Source organism: Delphinapterus leucas, chromosome 10 (assembly GCF_059928025.1).
Source record: "Delphinapterus leucas isolate spDelLeu-1000000601 "Yukka" chromosome 10, BTC_Dleu_Yukka2, whole genome shotgun sequence".
NCBI lineage: Eukaryota > Metazoa > Chordata > Mammalia > Artiodactyla > Monodontidae > Delphinapterus > Delphinapterus leucas.
The window spans coordinates 84388843-84413374 of NC_143138.1; the positions used below are offsets into that span (position 1 = coordinate 84388843).

Consider the following 24532-nt stretch of genomic DNA (forward strand, 5'->3'; position numbering starts at 1 on the left):
GTTTTTGGATGAGGCTACTGACCACAGGTGAGGATAAATGCCTTCCTCTCAAGAGTATGCACTGAGAGAACAGAACAATACACCCAGACAGAGTTTTTGGACTCCTAGTCAGTTGTTTTCCCCCAACTCCAGTCTATTTAGAAATCTCTAATAATTTTTATTTTTATAATTATTTTTTAATTTAAGTATAGTTAATTTACAATGTTGTGTGAGTTTCAAGTGTACAGCAAAGTGATTCAGTTATACGTATACATATGTATATATATTCTTTTTCAGATTCTTTTCCATTACAGGTTAATAATATACTGAGTATAGTTCCCTGTGCTATACAGTAGGTCCTTGTTGTTTATCTGTTTTATATATAGTAGTGTGTATATGTTAATCCCAAACTCCTAACTTACCCTCCCCTCTCCCCCCGCTATCCCCTTTGGTAACCATCAATTTGTTTTCTATGTCTGTGAGTCTATTTATTTTTTGTAAATAAGTTCATTTGTATCATTTTTTAAGACTCTACATATAAGTGATATCATGTGATATTTGTCTTTGTCTGACTTACTTCACTTAAGATGGTAATCTCTAGCTTCATCCATTTTGCTACAAATGGCATTATTCCATTCTTCTAATGATTTATTTTCTTACATTTGTACTTAAGATTTGTAAAGCTTGGGAAGATATAGTATGTGCTTTATTAAAGAATATTTGAGTCTAAATACATTAAAAGGATAAAGGAGAAAATGCCTTAAGTAGGTGCATCTTCTTTTGATTAAAAAATATTTTATTGAAGTGTAATCTATGTAGAGAAAAGTGTGCTTATTGTTAAGTGTATAGCATGATGAGTTTTTTATAAATTGGGCTCCTGTTATCCAGCGCTCAGATCAATTAATCAAATGACATCTGCACCCCAGTTGCTCCCTTCCTGTGTCCTTTAGTCATTACCCCTCCAAATGGTAGCCACCATCCTGACTCCTAACAGCATAGATTAATGTTGCCTGTTTTGGGCTTTGTAGAAATGGATTCAGTCATACAGTCACACATAGGTACTTACCTGTGCCTGGCACTTACTCATCACGATTATGTTTGAGGAATTCATCTGTGTTGCTGTGGATAGTTGTAGCTGACTCACTTTCATGATTATATGGTATTTCATTGCATAAATTTTTTGAGATTTATTTGTCCATTCTCCTGTTGATGGGTATTTAGGGAGTTTTCTAGTTTGGGGCATTTACAAATGGTGCAGCTATGAACATTTGTCATCGTCATTATTATTTTTTAATGTTTGGACATTGGAAGACAGTGAGATGTGAGGTTAAGGGCACAAGCTTGGAATTAGACAGACACATTAATCTAATGTGTTTGACTTTAATCTCAGTCAAGTTATTTCCATCCTTGAGCCTGTCTCCTTATTTGTAGTGGGCGTACTAATTCCAGTCTTGCAGGGTTTTGGAAAAAATCGCATGAAATGACGGATGCTCTGCACAGTGCTTGATACATAGTAAGTTCTCAAAGAATGGAAGTTGCTGTTATTTTTCAAGTTAAGCTTTTCTAAATTGTAACAAAGCATCAGCATAATTCACCGTCTGCATTCTGTTGTTGTGCACAGTGTTTTTATGTTTTTCAGAGCTTGCACTTGGCTTTGTTTGAATCTTCTTTATCTTACTTCCTCCAATACTGCACTTATTACCTGCCTATTATAATCCAGGTATAGGTGCAGGTATTGAAGAAGAGTTTTTTTTTTTTTTTTTTAACCAGACTTCATTCTTGAGTTAACTTCTCAGTTTTTGCTGTATAGGTGCACCATTATAATACCATTTGCTTATTTTTTTTCTTATTTTGCCTTAATCAGCTGTTTTACTTTGCTTTGCCCAAAGATGCAAAATCCTTGCAATACGGGGTTTGTATATCTGAGCCTCAGTGACCTGTAAGAAATGAGGAATCAACAGTTTCCTTCTGTAATTCAATATTATTTACTCCTTCTGCCAGATGATGTGATAGAAGCTCTGTGGGGCTTGAAGGCAACAGTCTTGAATTCTACCTCTAGAAAATTCATGTTATAAGTACCATCAGGAATATCCTTGCCTTTATTTACAGTTGGCCCAAAGTTAGGATTACTTGCCTGGGTGCCAGCTAAGAAGTGAATTAGTGAGTATTGACTCTGTGTTCAGCCTCAAGCAGGCTTTCCTGTGGAATGCACGTTTAGTTGGACTGTGAGGAAAATCATTAACTCATTCCGACCTAAGGAAGCTTTGTGAATGGCTAGAAATTTCAGGATTATGTTTATATAGTTTCAGAGGTTGTATTTTGGGATAAAGGATAATTTAAAGAAAAAAGAAAAAGACAATCTGTTTACTTCTTAGAAGAGTCATATGTTGGTTTTGTTTATAAATTATATTTAATCCAATTTTGTTTAGGTTATATAGGATAATTTTCAAGTAGGTAATGTTAACAAACTTAGAATAGGTAAAGGAAAATACTTGTGGCCCAAGCATATATCATTTTAGTAGCATTTTAAAAACCTTTTTATACTAGTTTGCACAATAAATATATTTCTGAAAAGCTGCAGATATATAGATATAGGAGGTAAATATATAAAGACTACATTTTTTAAATGGATTAATATAAAATCACCATCATATTTAGATACTTAAAATATATCTCATTATAATTATTCTACTAAATGTAGGATCTGTTATAAAATGAACAATCTGTTCCTAATTTCTATGTTTAAATCTTGGGATAATTTGAAGTGAGGTGTAGTCAATATTTTAACATATTCTTGGAGTTTGATATTAATGAGCATCATGGAGTTGATAATTTTATTCCTAGATAGTTGAAATAAGTATGTGACAGAAATGTAATAGAAGCAGAACGTTATTTTTCTCATTATCAGCTGGAAAGCAAAAGCATTAGCATCTGAAGTGAATGCTGGAATCTCCTATATGTGTGTGTGTGTGTGTGTGTGTGTGTGTGTGTGTGTGTGCGCGCGCGCGCGCGCGCACACGTGCGTGTGATCTGAGTCATGCTACTCCAAGTATGATTCATGGACTAGACTGTTTCATGAACTATGTGTCGGTCAGCAGTGAGGTATGAACAGACATTGATTGTTCAGAAACCTTTATAACAATTGGACAGAGTGATTTTTAGGTCTCTTGAATCTAATACAAATTTGGGCTTGCATGTTTGTGTGTCTGTTTTGTTTTTCATTTCATTTGTCTTAGAATTCATTTTTATTATGTTTACAAAAGTATTGATCTGGGGCTTCCCTGGTGGCGCAGTGGTTGAGAGTCCGCCTGCTGATGCAGGGGACACGGGTTCGTGCCCCGGTCTGGGAAGATCCCACGTGGCACGGAGCGGCTGGGCCCGTGAACCATGGCTGCTGAGCCCGCGCGTCCGGAGCCTGTGCTCCGCAACGGGAGAGGCCACAACAGTGAGAGGCCCGCGTACCGCCAAAAAAAAAAAAAAAAAAAAAAAAAGTATTGATCTGTGTTGGATTTGAAATTAAAAAAAACAACAGACAAACTGATGCAAACCACAAATTACAAATGGTTTGAGAAGCATTGGTGAGAAACTTGTGTGACTGAGGCAGAAAGCTGGTATAATTTCTAATCTTCCCTAAGCATGTTTTATGACATGGAATACTGTGCTCATGTTGCATCAAGCTTTTCTAATCCCTAGTTAACCATATCCTTGAACCTTTCCAACATAACTATTCTGTCTATTCAGTTGTGACATCTTGATCCACTGATTTCCTAGAGTGATTTGCAAAGAAGTAATTCTTCGGATTTATTCATTCATTCAACCATTATTTATTTAACGAGCATCTAACTGTGGGCCAGATACTGTACTAAGCACTGGGAATTCAGCAGTAACAAAACGAAACAAAACAAAAAACAATCTCTGCTGTCTTCTAGCTTGTATGAAGAGAATTAAAACATATAAATATATGTGTACCTACATACGCGCACACACATGTATGAACTGCAAGGCGGTAGATGGGGTCCACATGCATCCAGTTCCCCTTGGGCTATGACTGCATGCATTCCTCTACTCTTTGGATGTTAAGGTCACTAGTGATGTAGTTTTGTGTCTGAACCCTGTGACTAGCAAAGAGTCCCCAGGTGACGCATGTAGTTGGCTTCCCTCGGGGCTGTTGGTGTTTGAGCATGACCTCCCTGATTGGTGAGGACGTTGGAACAAGCAAAGCCTCAGAGACTGGAGGAATCTTGGTGTCCACTGTCCTGAACTGCTGTCTCCCTTTGGGATGTCATTAAATACAAAGTTAGATCCAGGGTGTTTCTTTGGTTCAGCTGGAGGGACTGTGATCTCCTCTAGGATATTGTTGAGATCCTGGGAGTCTAGCAGGGAGATGTCAACCCTCTGAAATTAGGACAGCATTTTTGGTGTGCGCACTTTCTGGGGTGAAGGCTCCTAGCTTTCATCAGCTTCTATGAGTAATTCATGACCCTCAAAGCTGAAGAATCATGGGTATCCAGTGAGCAAAGAGCCTTTTGCAGTTTGGCTTCTGTTGTTTAATCTGGTTGTATCTCCTGTTTTCTCCCTTGGGCTTCCCTGTGGCAGCTAGACCTGCCTCCTCGCTTTTGCTCCGGCATGCCAGGCATGGCCCCGTCTGGGATGCTCGACCTACAACCATCCACAGAGCTCCACAACCATCTCCTCACCTCCCTTAAGCCTTTGCTCCATTGTCACCCTCTGGGCTTGCCCTGACTACTGTATTTAAAATAGCATTCCCTTCCTGCCCCTGTCTTGGTCCTTGGTGCTTTATTTTTACCCTAGCACTTGCTGCCTTTAACACCTTAGGTGGCTTAGTTATTTACTAAGTTTATTGTCCATATTCCCTTTCTCACCCTAATGTTCCATAGAAGTAGAGATTTTTGTCTCTTTGTTCACTGCTGTATCCCCAGCACTTCAAACAGTGTCTGACACATAGTAGGTGTTCAATAGATATTTGATGAATAAATAAATGAATAAATGAATATGGGCTCTGATTCTCCCTTTCAAAGTGCACAAAATGGAGCTTAACTTCTGCCAGTTTAGCTGAGATTCCTCGTGTTGTTCTGTGTGTATTTCATCCCATCGGTTGTGGTTTCAAGAATGTCAGTTCTTATGTTGCCATAAATTGACTTCCAATATTTTCAGTATTTTATTTTTCTTTCCATGTTTCAAGTATTCCCATGAGGCATTTTAATCTTTTTCTTATTGTTTTTCACTGTTTATTGAATCTTACTTTATCCTAGACCCTCAAAGTGTTCATGGATAAAACCTAAGGCAAGTTAGCTGGCCTCTCCATCCCTCAGTTTCCTCATCTGTAAAATGGGAATAATAACTAATCTTGCAAGATTGCTGTGAGGGTGAAATAAGATGATGCTTGTAAAGCAGGTAGCACAGTGCCTGGCATAAATATTGGTTGCATTAATGCTGATGACAATATAAGCATCTTGTGGCTCAGCATAGTGTCTGCACATGGCAGTCACAGAGTAAATGACAGTAGTTACAATTATTATGGTTTTCCCTCCCATTACCACCACTAATGATATGGTCCCAGACAATTATCAGAGAGTAGGGCATTGACACAAAATTCTAGAGAAGGTTAAGGGTTGTCCTCCCTTCCCTTCCCTTCCTTTTTCTCTTTTTCTTCCTCTTTGTTTTCTATACACTGTTACTCTTCCCTTTCCATGCAACGGAAGACCTTTCAGGTTTGAAATTTATTCTTCACTATGCAAATCTGATTTTGGTTGTCACCATCATAACAGCACTCAGGTTTTTTTTTTTTTTGGAGACATTCCATTTGAATGGATAACAGTAGGTCCTTGAGATGTATTTCCACATATGTATTTCACAACAATCAGGATTTCTGGCAATGGTTTAATTTTTTTGGAGGGCATTTCAAGGAGCTGCCTTGTAAATCTCTGAATGCCTGGGTTATTTGCTTTCTGTCTTTTCCTCCTCAGTGCCAAGTTAGTAAAACTCTCTAGATTTGAATCTTACAAGTAATCAATCAGCAAATGTTTATTAAGTTTATATATGAAAGACTTTTGGAGCAGCCAAATGGCAGCGTGAAAGGTGAGCTTTAGGAAGATCAGTCTGGGGGCTGTGTGTGTAATTGGTACTGGAGGTGTTGCAAATCCAGCAGAGAAGGGAGGAAGGGGCTGTGTTGTGGGAAATGGCGAGAACCAGAAGTGCAGCAGTGCCAGTGGGAATGGAAGCTGGGCTGGTGCTCGGAATGTATGTATGTCTGGCTTTCCTAGGTACCACCAACAGTCTCCCAAAGCAGCTGCCTCAATTTACATTTCCACCAGCAGTGTCTGAGAGTTCTGGGTGGTCCCCATTCTTGCCAACGCTTGGTTACTATTTTTGCTTAAAACATAATACTAAAACATAATGATTGAAAATAATAGCTATCATTTCGTTATCTATTGATATCATGGTTTCTGTGGGTCAGGCATTCCAGAGGGCTGTGCTGGGAAGTTCTCGCTCAATATCTCTCATGAGGTTGTAGACAGTTGGTGGCTGCCAGACTTTCTGAAGGAGGAAGCCGTTGGTGGTCCACATATACTATACCCCTTCTTATTATCTTTCTCCATCCCAAGGCACAGGGCCAGACTAGGGTGAGCCAAGAGATGAAGTCCCAGCCCTGCCAAGGAATGAAATGAACATTTATTGAGCATATACTATGGGCTAGGTCTTGTGCAAGCTGCTCTACTATTATGAGGTTTTTATTTCCTTCAGCATGCTCTTTCCCTCAGAGTTAGCTTCCTAGACAAGGCTTTCCTTAAGAACTCTGTATTTAAATAATATTCTTCTTTATTTCCATCTTAATTGCTCAGTTTATCACCTTCATAGCTCTTTTTTCTATTTACACTGTGTATGTAGTTGTTTGCCTATTTATTACCTGTCCACCTACTGTCCTCCGATCCCTAGCACTAGACTGAGGGCTCATGACAGCAAGGACTCTGCCTCATTTGTGCAATGAAATATAGGACACCCAGTGAAATTTGAATTTCAGGTCAAAACAAGTAGTATTTTAATATAAGTGTGTCCCAAATGTGGGACATTTAAAAAGCATAAGTGTATCTCAAATACTTAAAAACTATATCTGTAAAAATGTATGTCTTAAATGTGGGACATACTATACTGAAATAGCTCTGATTTATTTGAAACTCAGATTTAATCTGATGTCTGGTAGTTTTATATGCTACATCCAGGCCACCCAAATACCTGGTATTTAGCATATTGTGTGGCATATAATAGAAGCTCAATGAATGTTTGAATCAATGAATGAGTAAATGAAAGAGTTCATATCTTTTTCGGGAACAGTTTTGCAAGGTGGATATTTTTAGTTAAAAACAGGTATAACTTCCTACCTTGTTTGAAAATAGGATTTGGAAAAGGGAACCCTCCTACACTGTTGGTGGGAATGTAAATTGGTACAACCACTATGGAGAACAGTATGGAGGTTCCTTAAAAAACTAAAAATGGAACTACCATATGACCCAGCAATCCCACTCCTAGGCATATACCCAGAGAAAACCATAATTCAAAAAGATACATGCACCCCAGTGTTCATTGCATCACTATTTACAATAGCCAGGTCATGGAAGCAACCTAAATGCCCATCAACAGAGGAATGGATAAAGAAGGTGTGATACATATATACAATGGAATATTACTCAGCCATAAAAAAGAACAAAATAATACCATTTGCAGCAGCGTGGATGGTACCTAGAGATTGTCATACTGAATGAAGTAAGTCAGACACAGAAAGACAAATATCACATCATATTGCTTATATGTGGAGTCTAAGAAATAAAGGGTACAAATGAACTTATTTACAAAACAGAAATAGAGGCACGAATGTAGAAAACAAACTTATGGTTACCAGGGGATGTGGGGAGGGATAAATTGGGAGATTGGGACTAAAATATCCACACTACTATACATAAACTAGATAACTAATAAGAACCTGCTGCAGAGCACAGGGAGCTCCACTCAATACTCTGTAATGGCCTCTGTAATGGGAAAAGAATCTAAAAAAAAAAAGAAGAGTGGATATATGTATATGTATAACTGATTCACTTTGCTCTATGCCTGAAACTCACACAATTGTAAATCAACTATACTCCAATAAAAAAAAAAAGAAAGAAAATAGAATTTATGTTTGCTTTAATTTTTTAGTGTGCCCAAGGATTATTGAGTCTGTACTCCCAGGAGGCACTCAACACGAGTGAATAAAAGCTCGATTCTCTGTGTGGTGGGATTTTACAGGTGACTTTAATTTTATTCATATGTATTTTAAAAATTTATTATCATGAACCTTTTTAATAAAAAAAAGTTTTCAAAACTTGGTAAGTAACTGGGAGAAAAATGATAGGGCTAAATCCCTTATCCACAATTCCAAAATTCAAAAGTTTCTAAATGTTGAATGACTTTTTTAAAAAAAAATCTCACTTGGCAGAATTACCTGCCCTGAAATGACACGAGGCTATTTATAGTCTTTATTATCCCGCTTAATATTTCTTCCAAAAAACATGAATATTCAATTAATATGGTTGATTATGAGCTGTTGCGCTGATCTCACTAGGGATATTACACTCTGTATATTCTTCATTATTGTTACAAAATCTAGAAAATTCTGATGTCTGAGGCTCCTCAGTCCCCAAGAGTTTTTCTGAAGAATGTTTGTGTGTGTGTGTATACATACATGCATACTATGTACTTAGAAATTTCGGGAATGATACATTGAAAATTGTCAACAGTGAATATCTCTCAGAGAAGGGATTGGATGGGGAGACAGTGAGAGGTGAATTTATGCTTGAGTATCTCTTATTTTTCTTATTCGTATTTCTAATTATTATAATAAAATGATTGCCTTTTTCAATGAAAGAAAGAGTAGAATTGGCTGGAGGGTTTATTTAGGAAAATAGTGGTGTTATTAATGTTAAAAGACAGTTTATCAAGCAGGCTATGCCTTTACATATTAGTTCAACATTTCTGACTGCTGACAAGGACCCAGAAAAAGTTATACACACACCAGGCAGCCTATTGCCTTTTGGATAATGTGTGCATGGTCTAGTGGCAGGGAATTTGCATCAGCAAAAACACTCATTTCTCTTAAAAAAATAAAATCGAGGCACCCAAAAATGTGATGAGTAAATGAAACTACTGTTATTAGTGATGGGTTTGGCATGTTTTACGAAGTCTGAACGATTACTCATCCTCTGTACGTTTGCAGAAGTGCTTTAACAAAAGCCAGATGCATACGTACTAGCAGTGGTTAGTAGGTGGATGAGAGGATTAAACCCACTGAGTTTTTGGAGCCCTGGTTTGTAGCTGTTTTTGGCTTGTCGACAGGCTACGTTTCTGAGTCAGCCTATAGGATGGCTTCCAAGGGTAAGTCTGATTTTGCTTTTCTGGGTTTAAAATATAAGTGGTTAAGGAGATGTGACTAGTTGCCTTTTGCATTGGATTCTTTTCATTAATAGTGCATGCATTTCTTCTATGAGAAAGACGTTTATCTTATTCCAGCATATTCTGGTGTGCCTGCTACTGATTTTTATGGCTTTACCTCACCTCCCCCTAATTTTTAAAGTGAAATGTCTGAGTGCTGAAGGGATTTTCAAGGGGAATTGCAAAGGTCATATATAAGTTCTACGGCTGGCGTGTGGAGAGCAGTGTGATTGAGCCAGAGCCCTCTGTGACCCTTTCTTTTAAAGAGGATGTTTCTAATAAATTAGTGTAGCGCGCTGTACGTGCTTGTTTATGACCTTAAAAATGGTTTAGTTCTTGCTGAGTGGCTATTACTGATGCTTTATGACATGTTATAATGGTTTCAACTTGCACTTTTTTTTTTTGATTAAAACAATGTCATGCATCAGTCAATGTGAAGTTCATTTTTCTTTTTTTTTCTTTTAAAGGGACTCAGGAGAACATTCAACATTAGAATAAGTCCCTGGATTCTGACTTCAGAGAATGTTGGTTCTCGAGGTCAGAAAAAGTGAGGATTCGCCAAGCTCTTACAGATGAGCTTTGTAGTAATTGCTGATGAAATTATAAAACACTGCTTTTCCCACTGGATACTAAATGCCCCTTTTCATTAGCTACAGTATGGGGAGCAAAATCATGTGATTTTTTTTTTTAAATGTTTAACCATAACTACTTCTAAAAGGCAGTTTTCATTTTGTGGCTGCTTTTTTTTCTTCCGGTGTCTAGCACAGTTGAGGACTTTATCTTTTTTGTATCTTTTTAGGACACTCTGGTGAATGATGGGGTCTGAGTAGCTCTCTAAATGGAAGAGGGTGCCAAGGGGCCTGGGCTGGAGGGGCTGGAGGGGCAGGAGGGGCGTAATTGCATCTCTGCCAGGCGTGCTTGTGGATATATTGCCCTTCTCCCTTCCTCTGCAGCTGAAGGAGTCACTGTGATGTGAGGACGGGGCATGTCGGTGGCCGGTAGCTTTTCCGAGTGGCAGTGACATCTCTGTGGGCTCAGAAGGGAACTTGCCTCAAGATTTCCGTTCATTCATGTTCAGTACCCATGAGGGAGAAGATTGATCTGCTCTAAATGTAGTCCTTCCTCAAGAAAGACTGAAAGATAAAAAGGAGTAAGGGAATTGCTGTTGATGTTTTTAAAAAAGAAAATACATCAGGGCTTTGAAAAATCAAAACACTTATGTTCTTAGTGGAAGTCTGAAGCCCTGTGCCAAAGGCTGCATGAAGCTGGAGGTTAAAGTGACTCATGTGTTTTTTAGAGCATCAATAGTTCTTGACTATTTGGGGTAGGGGTGCAAAAGTCTCAATAATTCAGCTGGTCGGTGATTTAGCAACTGTTTCCTCCTGATAAAAGCAAGGGTATATTAGAGAGTAGAATGTGAGATGAAACGTGAGGCTGCCAGGAGACCTTTCCCTTGTTGACGGTGAATTCAGACCATGCTCCTAGGCCTTGCTACCAGGGCTCCTTGCAAGGATGTGGCTCCTCTGCTGAGATGTGCTTTGGTGGAAAAGTTATGGGGTGCACTTTCACCCCTTCTCAGACTCAGGCTTTCCAGGACTGCCTCTATGGGTACCCAAGATGAATTGCTGTGAGGTTGAGAAAAGCTGTTGCCCAGGGTGAGCTGGAACACCTTAATCTACCATGTCACACACATACAGGTACTTTGAAAGGGACAGGAATCTTGACTGAAGGCTTAGCTTCCACCTGGAAATTGTTATCATAATAAGACAGTGGTCTTTTTCAATGAGAGAGGGAGAAGCATAAAATATGGTGGAGGCTGGCACCTGAATGGCATATGAAGATGTAACCCTGTGACCTTTGCCAGTGTTCCCTCCGTCCCCTGGTTTGGAACCTGAATAATGACTTAGCCAAGTAGCTTATTTAAAATTTTTTTGAAATTTATTTTATTTAAAAAAATTTTTAAAGAGAAGAGTAAATCATTTATCAGTGATTTTAGAGCACCCTATTATGTGTCTAGATTATCTCACCTCTTTTGATTTTGTCCTTATTGCCCTCATTTCTTAGTGTTTCCCAGCATCTCATCCAAGAGAAGATACAACCCCAAACAGCTTTCTACACCTGGTTTCTTGTTAGCCAATTTAACTTAAATATATAGAATGACATGTATATTTCACATTTTGTAGAAAAGAAAATTCAAGAATATATATATTTGAGCCCAGTCTTTGATACATACACAGACACACACACACACATACACATAAACACACACCTATATATATTTATGTGTATCTATATCTTCCACGTAATTTACTAAACTCTTAAACCCATAGTCAAACACAAACAAAATAAAATCTTAAAATAACCTTGCTGGACAAATAAAGAGGGAAAATTGATAGGCAGACTTCATAATACTTTTTTTTTTTAACATCTTTATTGGAGTATAATTGCTTTACAATGGTGTGTTAGTTTCTGCTTTATAACAAAGTGAATCAGCTATACATATATCCTTCAAAATATGGAACGCTTCATGAATTTGCGTTGTCATCCTTGTGCAGGGGCCATGCTAATCTTCTCTGTATCGTTCCAATTTTAGTACATGTGCTGTCGAAGGGAGCACCATGACACTTTAATGTGTGTATTTACTACTTAGAAATATTCAAATGAAGCTTTGTTTTGTGTCGTTAATTTTGGTGGTACAGTATTTGGAAAGGTGACAGATAAAAGGGCAGAATGCAATTCTTGAAGCTGTACTTTGCAGGTGGCTGATAGTACAAGTCCATTTTCTTTTCCAAATGTGCTATTTATGTAATTTATATTTTTAACCAATCTTAGAACTAGAATGAAAATAGTAATTAATCTTAAGGGCAAGAAATGTTTTAACTATGCCAAATTTGGAAACTTTAAGAAATTCTCTAGGTGGTTAAGCCCAGTCTATTGAATATTCTAATTTGCATGTCACAGAGCATGGTGCTCAACAGATAGTACGTGCTCAGTTAATGTTAAATGACTGGGTCAATTTGACAACAGTTTTTTTTTTTTTCTTAAAGAAATGTAAGCATATTTGATTTAGAAGTGGCAGGCCAATTTAAAGCCAAGATAAGATAAATAGAACAGGCAAAACAGTGCACATGGCAGGGATAGTGGTATTATATGTGCAAAGAGAAAAAACTGAAAGGAAGAACATCAAAATGCTTGTGTATTAAGATGATGAATGATTTTTATTTTTTTACGTATTTTTTTGTTTTCCTTTACTTTTGCAAAGTGAACACATGCATCCTTTGAAGTGTAGTCCTTTCATGACACATATGAGGCTTCGCATAACAATTTGTTAAATGCCGAGTTAGTTAATTTATAATGAAAATGATACACATCTTATATGATGTGAATGGTATCCCCTGGAGTTGGGGGTGCAGCATGGTAGCTTTGAGGAGAACTTACATTCTAGTGAAATCATTTTCTTTCAAATAACATTTTATTTAGTATCCCAGTATTGACCGTTCTTCCCTAATACAACATACGCATTTCTAAGACAATCACTAGATGATGGAAAATCATGCAATAGATAGCACAGAGTCTATAGGAAAAGCGGGGCTGGGGCACAATACTCAAAAACTTCATCAAGAACATAAAAAAAGGAAAGCTAGGAACCTTAGAAAAGCATTAGAGTTTTACACTTGCTAAATGGTTAAGCAGTATGCAAGTACCACATAGACTTGGCGGTTTGCCTTGAAAAGACCTAGTGTTTGCTTGGGGAGGTGGCTGAGGGGAGGGTGGCAGCTTGTAAACCATGGTGAGGCGGTGGAAGGAAGCTGTCTTAAACTGGGTGGAAAGTTGTAGCAAAGCTGTGGGTGGTTGCGGTGTGCAGCACGCATGGTAAACTGAGGGTAGCGGGCAGGTGTTTGTGGTGTGTAAGTTTTGTGTATTTCTCTACTGCCTGACTCAGGTGGGTGTGGTTTTCTGTGTTCACCTAGTGTTTCTTGTGGACCAAATCATACATAAGGAAGCTCAAGTTCATGTGGGTTATGCTCAGATTGTCCCCTGATGTGTCAATCATGTTTTTAAACAGATTTGCATGTTCAAAACAAGCATTAGAACTAAGTCTACATGAGACAGATGAAATAAAGTTGCACTAGTTCTAGGTATGTCAAGAGCCCAGTTTGGAACCCAGCCACCCTTTCAGCACCCCAGGGATTCCAGGGATCATCACTGTGTGTCACTGTGTGGACTAGAGCTTGCTTGTCCTTTTGTTGGTGACCTGCAACAGATACAGAATTTTTTTTTTTTTTTTTTGTGGAGACATTTGGTCCTACCTTTGTATCCTTCCTTGGCTGGTGACTGGCAGGTTCTTCAACATACACAAAGTTCAATCCTACTGCTAGATGGACTGTCCAGTAAAGCAAATGGCTTTGAACTTAATGGTCCCATAGAATACCTCACTCCAGATCCTCGTCAGGGGATCTAACCTTGCAGCTGGTTCTACTCAGTACTTCTCAAATGCTGCTGAGAAAAACCAATATTTATGGATTACAGTCCGAGGGATAAAGGTTCATCTGTTATTCCGAATACTCTAGTAAAACAATGGGGAAAGAAGGCAGTGTCGGGGCTTCCCTGGTGGCGCAGTGGTTGAGAGTCCGCCTGCCGATGCAGGGGACACGGGTTCGTGCTACGGTCCGGGAAGATCCCACATGCTGCGGAGTGGCTGGGCCCGTGAGCCATGGCCGCTGAGCCTGTGCGTCCGGAGCCTGTGCTCCGCAACGGGAGAGGCTGCAACAATGAGAGGCCCACGTACCGAAAAAAAAAAAAAAGAAGGCAATGTCATTTGCAAAACCATTTTCCAAGGTAGCTTTTACTCTGATTTGTCAAATAACATTAAAGAAAGGCGTGAGGATTTTATATTTATCAAAAGTGCTCACTGGTTAAAAAATAGTTAAGGGAAATCTGCTGTAAAATCTATACCTGAAATAATCCAGACCAGCAGAAATCTCTAAACCTGACAATTTGCCCCTACCCCCCACCCCATTTCCCCCCAACCCCAGCAGTTAGTTTTATTACATTACACTTAGTATTATGCTCTCGGTCTCCTTGGAAGGTCATCATGAGATAGAGCCCCATGAATCCTGATTGTATGGGGTGCCTATCTTGTGGATATTCCAGTGTCTTCTTTATGAAGATCCTTGGGAGAAGTGTCTCTCTGGTTTTGATACCACAAATGACTGTACTTCTACTCAACTTTGGGGTTTTATTTTATGGATATAGTTAGTCATGTAACTGATCATGTCTTCTTCCTCTTTATGGCCACAGGCATGTTTTCTTCAACCCATACTTTTTTTTTTTTAAACCAAAAGAAAACTAGTTTGCCAACATTGGAAAATGAGAAGATTTCGCACAAGTGTGTTTGAATTTCCAGCATCTATTGAAAAATCAGATCTGGCAATGCTGGGATCACATGTCTCCATGGCAACCGTGGGATCCAATAAAGTAATGCCATTTTCCTTAAAACAAAGCATGCACTCTTCCCTTTGTTTTACCTCCTTACTTTAACCACTTGGCCCTTGTAGACCTTGGACTGTGTGCCCCGTGGCTTAGAAAGCAGTTTGTGACTCACCTTTAGAAAAACGTGCAGATTCTTATTTGCCTTTTGTGAACCAATCTTATCCCTAGGGTCATTTAATTCTTTTTTCTCTTGAATTGTCTTTCATCCTGTTTTCTTCCCCTGCGCATGTTAGTTTTCTGTTGTTTCATCTTGGGGTGTTGTGTGCTTTTACGTAAGCTGCTTTAAGTTTGTTTGGGGGAACAAACAAGGTATACATAAAGAAAAATAGGAGTGTGATTTTTTTCCCCCCTCAGATCATTTTATTTTTATTTTTTGCCTGGTAAGAATTTAAAACAATTACAGCTCTTTCTCTGACCTATTTTAGAGTCTGCTTGATTCTAGTACCATCCAGAGCTCTGCAATTTTTTGCCAGGGTTTGGTTTGGTTTTGTTTTGGTAATTCTTCATAGAGACTCTGAGAAAACATTGTCTTGTACCTAAGATTCGTTGGCATCCCATGATCTCTCATTAAGAACTGAAAAGTTTCTGTTTTGTAAATAAGTTCATTTGTATCATTTCTTTTAGATTGCAAAACAGAAACAGGTTCACAGACTTAGAGAACGAACTTATGGTAAGGGCAGGGGGGAGAAAGGTCACGGGGGGAGGGGTAGATTGGGAGTCTGGGATTGACATGTACACACGGCTATATTTAGAATAGATAACCAACAAGGGCCCACTGTGCAGCACAGGGAACTCTGCTCAATATCCTGTAATAACCTCAATGGGAAAAGAATTTGAAGAAGAATAGGTACAGGTATATGTACAACTGAATCACTTTGCTGTACACCTGAAACTAACACAGCATTGTTAATCAACTGTACTCCAGTATAAAATTAAAAAAAGAAAGAACTGAAAAGTTAAGTCGGAATATTTGTTCATTCAGTTCTAGGAGGGAAGATTAGGAAACCATGAACCTTCTTAGAGTTTATATGCCAATTGCAAAGACTCCCAAGAAGACATCGTTCAGTGCCCTGCGTGTGGCACTGCTGTGACTCCTGGGGATGGGGTCAGAGAAGACAATAGTTGCTGCTGGTCTGGGACCTTCTGTTCTGAATGGTGCTGTTAGATGTTAGTGTAGCCTGAGTAGTGTTGAAAACAACTCTGAATTGATCAAAATGTGGCATCATCAATTTCTATATTCTCTTCAGGATTTACTTATTCTTTTTAAAAATCTGAAGAGTCAACAAATATGGGCCAACATTCGCCCTTGGATGGGTTTGTATCTAGTTCACCACACACTCCCACACCACCTGTGTCTGCATGACATTGAGGCTGAATGTCATGTGCCTTGTGTCCCTCCATTTCTCGATATGTGACTCTTGTTACTTAATGCCACACTGGTACACCACCCTAACTCATCTGCTGTTTAGCATAAACCACACTTTGGCATATTTTCCTATTGCCGCAGTCACCTTCCGCATGCTTCCCAGCCACTCAGCTCTTTCCATAGCATTCACGTTTCATGAATTGGATTTTTGTCATTGTCCCTCTTCTCTGCAGTCTAAGGGTTGTAAGCTTCCTCAGCAGGAGTGACATGGGTGTGCCTAAGGGTAGGTCAAAAGAACACTGTGCTTATTCACCCAACACATATTTATTGAGCACCTACTCTGTGCCAAGTGCTGTCCCTGTGCTGGGGATAGAGCAGTGAATAAAATGGGCAAAGATACGTGCCCTATTGGAGTTAACGTCCTGGTAGGAGTGGAAAGTTCTATGAAGAGGAATAAAGCCAGGAGGAGTTCCTATTTCATTTGAGGCTCAGAGGTTAGACCTCGCTTCTGAGGTTCCTTTTAAATGGAGATGTGAATTAACTGACTGAAGAGTAAGCCATGCAACCCTCTGGGGAAGAGCGTTATAGGCCAAGGGGACAGCAGGAAGAGTAAAATCCCTGAGGAGAGGACATACTTGCATTTGGCATTAGGCATGGTTTTTAATTCAGTGCTGCCCTTCCTAATGGTATGAATTAGGGTCAGTTGCGTTTGCCCTCTGGACCACGTCTGTGCACTCATCTCTAAAATGCAAGGTTCTATATGGGATTCGCAGATACAAAGTACTATACATAAAATAGATAAGCAACAAGGATTTACTGTATACCACAGGAGTTATACCCAATATCTTATAATAGCCTATAATGGAATATAATCTTCAAAAAAAAACGAATTGCTATGCTGTACACCCGAAACTAACACCAGTATTGTAAATCAGCTACACTTCAATTAAAAAAAAAATCTCATTAAAATGCAAGATTCTACATTGGAGAAGGACCATGCCTTTCTCACTAGTCTCTACCCAGGGTCAAGTCTGGCCTTTGGCTCTTGGTAAGTGTTGAATAAATATATATGCAGTTAACAGATGGACACATAAGGTGTTGTAGAAGCATATAAGGCTCTCAAAAGCAGGGTCTTAGCTAGGTGTATGTCACTAGTTCACAGATTAAAGACAGTAAACATGGCCAGCTCTGAAGCACATGTACTAGCAATTTTTCCTTAATGGTGACTCCACATTCTTTATGCTCAGCAAGCTGCATCTGCAAAGCACCACTGAGGAATATATGATGGAGGAAAGGGGCCTGGACTGTGTCTTGGTTGCTGTATCTGTTGTTGTTCATTGGTATGTCCCAACTTCTAGCAGGTTACCTGTGGGCTCATAGTAGAAACTTAATGAATACTTGTTAAAGAGTGAATAAAATCAAAGCAGGCATACGTTTGCATTTCTTTCATAAAGCAATGTTGGAATTACTCTGCAAAGATATCCATTCTGCCTGTTTTCTGCCCAAGAAAGATATACTAGGACTAGAGAAGATGAGAAAGATTAAAACGGTGTCAAGGCCAGGCAGAAACATGCGTGTCTTACTTGCCTTAACTCATTTAGTTATGTTCCTCATTTACAGATGGAGAAATTAGAGTTAGTGGCAGATGCAGGAAGTTTGAGTCCAGGGGTTGTGTTCTTAACTCCTGGAGTGTGCTGCTTGTAGAGAAGGATAACTAGCTGGTGTAGAAACAGAGGTATGAAAAGAATTAAATTCCACTAAATGGACTGTGTTTGTGGCATTAGTAATTGATGATCCTTAATGTTGATAGAAGTTTCTTTCACATATGACACATTTCAGATGGAGAGAAAGGTCTGATTTGTAACTTATACGTCTCTAGTTTATGTACGTCTCAAAGACTGCTTTGGTTCAGTTTCTTGAGAATTGATCAGGTTTTCTGAAAGCCATGTGGGAATATTTCCTAATATAAATCTTTGTTTCGTTCCGGTAAGACATGTGTAAATCCTAAGTGCTATGATTCCATTCCATATGCTTCACAGCCTATCAGCTCTCGCCCTCACATTCGAGTTTAATGACGCACTAGCAACGTTATCCTCTTGTCAGCCTCGATTCCTCCCTTCTGTCCCCGACTCGCGAACAAATTCTTCTACTTTATTATTCTAGGACAGTTGGGTTTTCTACTACTTCTTTGCGTTTTCGATGGCATGAACGCATTTACTAACTGTGCTTTTTCAGGAGAACAAATTTAAAGGTGAAAGGAAGCCTGGTGAATTTCTAACAGTCTGTTGGGTTCGAGGAAGATCATTGGAACACCTTTGTTTTCCTTTCCTGTGCATATGTGCTTTCAAGTGAGGGGAACGTTGTGATTTTCGTAGCTGGTGTCAGCCTCTATGGCACAGGAAAGCAGATATCCTGGCCATCTTTCTGGGAAAGATGAGAATGGTTGTGTTTTCTCATGACTTTATTTTTCCATTGCTGACTATATGGCAGTATCATTCTGGCAAATATTGGCTGGCCATGGAACATTTTTAAGTACAAGGGTTTCATGAATATTCTGTCTATTACCATGGCTGAGGAATCAAAACAAAATACTCTGTGCACATTTCCTCGAGCATTCATGGATGGGTTCCAGTGTGTTACTTTTATGTTAGCTCCTAGACTGCGTGAAGAATCTAAAATAAAATATTACTGAAAACACAGTGATTAAGAAGAACTGGGTATAATATTTTGTACCATTTTCCTTTTCTACATAGTAATGCCGTGAATGGCGACATAGATGAACTGGGTACAGAAAGGCTTTGCAAGAATTTATGTCTTTAGATTCTTGTTATGGACATGATAGTATTGACAATAGCATGTAATGTCTGTCTAGCTCTTGATAATCTCTATGCTCACATAATAGAAGAGCAGACACTGATGATATTCAAAAATACCCTCCCCCCATATCCCAACGATTGTCCTAATTTGTTTTCCCCCTACTCTAGAGTGTGCTTCTAACGTATTTATGTGATTAACGAGAATAAATAATTGCATGTGAGTGTACAAGGAGTTTACAAGGAGAGTATTTTAATGGTGGCTTTTTGCACTGGGGCTTTATTTGGTCAAGGATCCTTCTACAGTGCCTCATGGGTCTAAGAATGTAGCAGGTTGGCCCAAACATGAATCAGGGAGTTCTTTTCTGGTGCGGTTTTGGAGGAGTTCTTTTGGGGAAGCCATGTTAGCATCAGGCCAGGGTGAAAATGATGGTGATAATGATGAAGTTGTTAATAATAATGGCTACACTGTATTCAATGCTCACACATATTCAGTGTGTCAAGTGGGTATCATGCATTATTCCATGGATTGTCTTACAACAGCCTGTGAAGTTGGGGCTCTTCTTGTCCCCATTTTACAGACAAGGAAACAGGCTTAGAGGGGTTTAATTTTCCCCTGGCTGTATAGCTAATGAGGGGGGGAAGAACTTGGATTTGAACTCAGTTCTTTCCTTCCTTCCTTCCTTCCTTCCTTCCTCCCTCCCTCCCTCCCTCCCTCCCTCCCTCCCTCCCTCCCTTCCTTCCTTCCTTCTTTCCTCCCTACCTCCCTCCCTCCCTCCCTCCCTTCCTTCCTTCCTTCCTGTCTCTCTCTTCCTCCTTCCCTCCCTCCCTCTTTCGTTCTTTCTCATTGCAGGGGACTTAATAGGCACATCTTGTTTTATTGTGCTTCGATTTATTGCATTTTGCAGATATTGCCTTTTTTACAAATTGAAGGTTTGTGGCAAACCTGCCTCGAGCAAGTCTATCAGCACCATTTTTCCAATAGCATTTGCTCACTTTGTGTCTATATGTCACATTTGGTATTTCTTGTAATATTTGAACTTTTTCATTATATTTGTCATGGTGGTCTGTGATCAGTGATCTTTGATGTTACTATTGCAAAAAGATTACAACTTACTGAAGATTCAGATGACGGCTAACATTTTTTAGCAATAAAAAATTTTAAAATTACGGTGTGTTCTTCTTTAGACATAGTACTATTGCGCACTTAATAGACTACAGTATAGTGTAAACATAACTTTGATATGCAGTGGGAAACCAAAAAATTCATGTGATGGTCTGGAACCAAACCCACAATATCTCTGAGGTCTGCCTGTGTTTATATGTTTTTTATTGGTTTATAACATGTAAGTTTCATATGTACAATATTGTATTTCGGCTTCTGTATACGCTGCAGTGTGCTCACCACCAAGTTTAGTTTCCATCTGTCACCATACTGTTGTCCCCCTTTACCCATTTTGCCTTCCCCCGCCCGCTTCCCCTCTGGTAAACACTGCTCTGGTCTCTGTATCTATATGTTTGTTTTTGTTTGATTTGGTTTGTTCATGTTAAAAAAATTTCACGTATGAGTGAAATCATATGGTATTTGTCTTTCTCTGTTTGACTTATTTTACTTAGCATAATATCCATAATATCCATCCATGTGGTTGAAGATAGCAAGATTTCACATCTTTTTATGGATAAGTAGTATTCCATTGCACATATATGTAGTACAAGATGTGAACCCTGTTCTTTCTGACCCCAGAGCCTGGACTCATACCTCATTCTCACCACATCCTTCCTAGAAATAGGAAACTCTTGTTTGGAATATTTTAATGATCTGCTACCTAATTCCCTGCTTCCCTCCCCTTTCCTCTTTAGACCTTTGTCCTCCCACCAGCGTTCTGAAACATGCACCTCTTCATCGAAGGCCCCCTTCCTTCCTTCTTTGCCTAATGCATCTCCGTCTTCAGGACTTCCGTACCCTGAGCTTTCCCCTTTGAGTTCTCACAATACTTTGCTCCTCTCTTAATCAAAACCCTTTGCAGCTAATAGTCAGCTAGTTAAGTATTCCAGGGATTCCTAGGCTGTGGCTACAAGCATTCAGGTTTGTGTGTCTGTGCCTGTGTGAATTTTTTCTGGAGGCAGTCCGTAGTTTTCATATGAGTCTCAGAAAAGTATGTGACCAAAATGGTTAAGGTATTATTATTTATAGGATTCTCTGCCCTCCTCCAAGTAATGAGCACCTAGAGGGGGTGGGGAGCATATCTCATTCCAATTTATTTCCTTAGATGGCTATAATAATATAATATTTTTGAGTAAATAATGAATAAATAAATATCTCTATAAGTAGAGCCATGGCTATAGCCTGTGGGTTAAGAACACAGGCTCTAGAATCAGACTGTGCCTTGGATTGAATTCCTTCTCTGCAAACTCTTCAGCAAGTGATGCAGTCTCTCAGAGCCTCACTCTTCTCATTGGTAAAAGGGACATCATCACAGTGTTTAAGTTAGTGGGTTGTTATTGAGGAATAAATCAAGGTATGGTATGTAAAATGCTTAGCACAGGAGTGCGTAGCATACCTCCCATAATTAGCTGCTATTATTATTAGTAAGAACTTTTGAAAGAGGCTGGAGGATGAGAGTCTCATGATTTTTCTAGTTACTATCATGGAGGTATTACAAAAAGATTTATCATGCCACTTTGAGTTTTCAAAGCTTAAAATCAACGTGTTTTCTCTAGCCAAGGTGGCAGGTGCAGCTCAGAGACGTCCCTGAAAAGTTGTTCTTGGACATTTCCTTTCCCTGTGGCCTCGACCCTGGCTGTGTAGTGGCTCAGGCTTCATAGATGGATACCTTGAAATGCCAGCTAATGGAAATTTTGTGATATGGTCACTCTGCCCCCGAGGATTTGGACATATGCTTTTTGTGTTTAAATCAACAGAAAAAAAGTGCAGCTGTAGCCACCCTTCTGCATAATCGTTGAAGTAGCCCTTTTCCTTGCATGTCTTGGAGCCCCTGAGTGCCAGGCCTGTCACTTACTGTCCCCTCTGTGCATCGCAGGTAAGTCCAGTAGGTCAGATGAAAGGCAGAGGCCGGCAGGGCATAATCACTTATTTACGTAGCACTGATGAATAGCTGTACACAGATCAAGGCATACATGTTATTTATAGTAGTGCGGCCATAGGGTCACATTGGCAAGAAGCAGCCTCTAGAAAAGTGCTTTAGTTGGATAGTTATGAACTCTGGCTCATTACTGTGCACTAAATATAGAAAAGGGAGTTTGAAATCTCTTTACAGAAAATATATTGTGAGCTGGGTTCATTGACATAAGGGGAAAAATTGTTGACTCCTATTTTCCCAGAGTTTTTTACGAGGGTATACCGTTTCTTTTCATCACTGGTAAATGTATGACCTTTAGTAAGTCGTTTGCAAATACTATTTTTTAAAAAAAAAAGTCTTTAAAAAGTGTAGCAGCTTTAATCACCATCATCAAAAACTGGAGACAGCCCAAATGTCCTTCCACTGGTGAAAGGATAAATAAGCCATGGTTCGTCTATACAATGGAATATTAATTTGCAAATAGGTACCGATACCTGCTGCAACATGGATTGATCTCAAATATACTTGCTAAGAGAAAGGAGCCAGACTCAAAAGTCTCTGTATTAAATGATCCCATTTATATGACGTTCTGGAAAAGACAAAACTATAGGAATAGAAAAATAGGTGATTTCTGGGGGATGGGGTTGGGTGATGTTTTGACTCCCCAGGGGCAGCCTAAGGAGTGTTCGAAATGATGGAACTGTTCTGTATCTTGATTGTGGTGGTGGTTACATGAATTTATGCATTTCAAAACCTCTAGAACTGTACAGCAAAAAGGTGAATTTTAATGTTATATAAATTAAGAACAATATTTTTAAAAAAGAATGACAGCGTGTACCCAACACACTGAGAGAGAAATGTGGACTTGTTTTGAAAGGGGCAATGCATGTCATTAAAATCCCATAAGTATCTTTTGATTAGCTACTAGAAGTCAGTGCTTTATAGGAAATCAGAAAAGAAAGTACTGGTCTATATGCTCAGTGGCGTAACAGTCAACTTTGGTAAACGTGCACAAAAAAATAAAAGGGAACATTACATTTGTATCATGGAAATCTAGACAGAGGAAAAAAGGCATCTAGCTGGGATCATGGATGATATTTGTTAAAGTGAGGAAGGTTTGTCAAGGTATTAATATAATTTTGAAGAATGGGTCGATTATTAAAATGTTTTTTAGTAAACTTTCAATCAAAGTATAACATTCCTATAGAAAAGTATACACATCTTATGTGTACTGCCTGATGAATTTTCATGGAGTAATCCAGTCTATGAGACAGACCATTACTAGCATCCTTGCACCTTCTGCTAGTCAACCCTTCCCCAGGTATAATCACCATCCTGACTTTTAACATAGATTAATGCTGTCTGGGTATTATTTAACTTATACAAATGGAACACTACAGCCTGTACTGCCATGTCTGGATTCCTTTGCCCAACATTATGTATGTGAGATTCATCCCTGTTGTTATATGTGGCAATAGTTTATTCCCATGGAATATTCTGTTGTATGACTATATCACTATCTCTTCTACTGTTGATGGGCATTTGGTTTGCCTACAGTTTTGCACTGTTATGAGCGGTGCTGTTATGAACATTATTGCTATATGCTTTTTGGTGAACATGCATGCACATTTCTGTTTGCTATGTGCCAAGGAGTGGAATTATTGGGTTATAAAGTATGCATATGTCCAGCTTTGGTGAATACTACAAACCGTTTCCAAAGTCTTTGTACCAATTTACACCCACAGCAGCAGCATCTGAGTGTTCCAGTGGCACTATTCCTCGCCAACATTTAGTAACGAACCTCTGTTTCATTTTACTGGAGAATGTGTAGGATCTTGGTAGAAAGGGATGGTGAGTGCATGACAGGTATTCCAGGCAAGAGGAACAATTTAATCAAGAGCATACAGCTGGGGTTAGAGAATGAGTGCAGTAGTTCCCTGTTATCCACAGATTTAGTTATCCATAGTCCACCACCATCCAAAAATATTAAATGGAAAATTCCAGAAATAAACAATTCAGAAGTTTTCAGTTGCACACCATTCTGCGTAGTGTGATGAAATCTCGCGCTGTCCTGTGCCGTCCTGCCCCAGACGTGAATCATCCTTTTGTCCAGCATATCCAGTCTGTTAGTAACTTAGTAGCCATCTAGGTTATCAGATTGACTGTCGTGTTCAAGTAGCCCTTATTTTACTTACTGATGGCCCCAGAGTGCAAGAATAGTGATGCGGGTGATTCAGATATTCTCTTACTGTGCGTGATTTATAAATTGAACTTTATCCTAGATATGTATGCATAGGAAAGAGCATAATATATATAGA

General features: G+C 39.1%; 1 protein-coding gene and 1 non-coding gene across 3 annotated transcripts in view; one reads left to right on the forward strand and one right to left on the reverse strand.

The window, feature by feature from the left end:
- MITF (melanocyte inducing transcription factor) overlaps nt 1-24532 on the forward strand; it is a 222609-nt gene that overhangs the window by 86718 nt on the left and 111359 nt on the right. The gene's annotated exons all lie outside the window — the stretch shown is intronic.
- LOC115803153 (U6 spliceosomal RNA) lies at nt 11972-12079 on the reverse strand. The gene has a single exon (XR_004023824.1). It is a non-coding gene; the product is annotated as a U6 spliceosomal RNA (small nuclear RNA).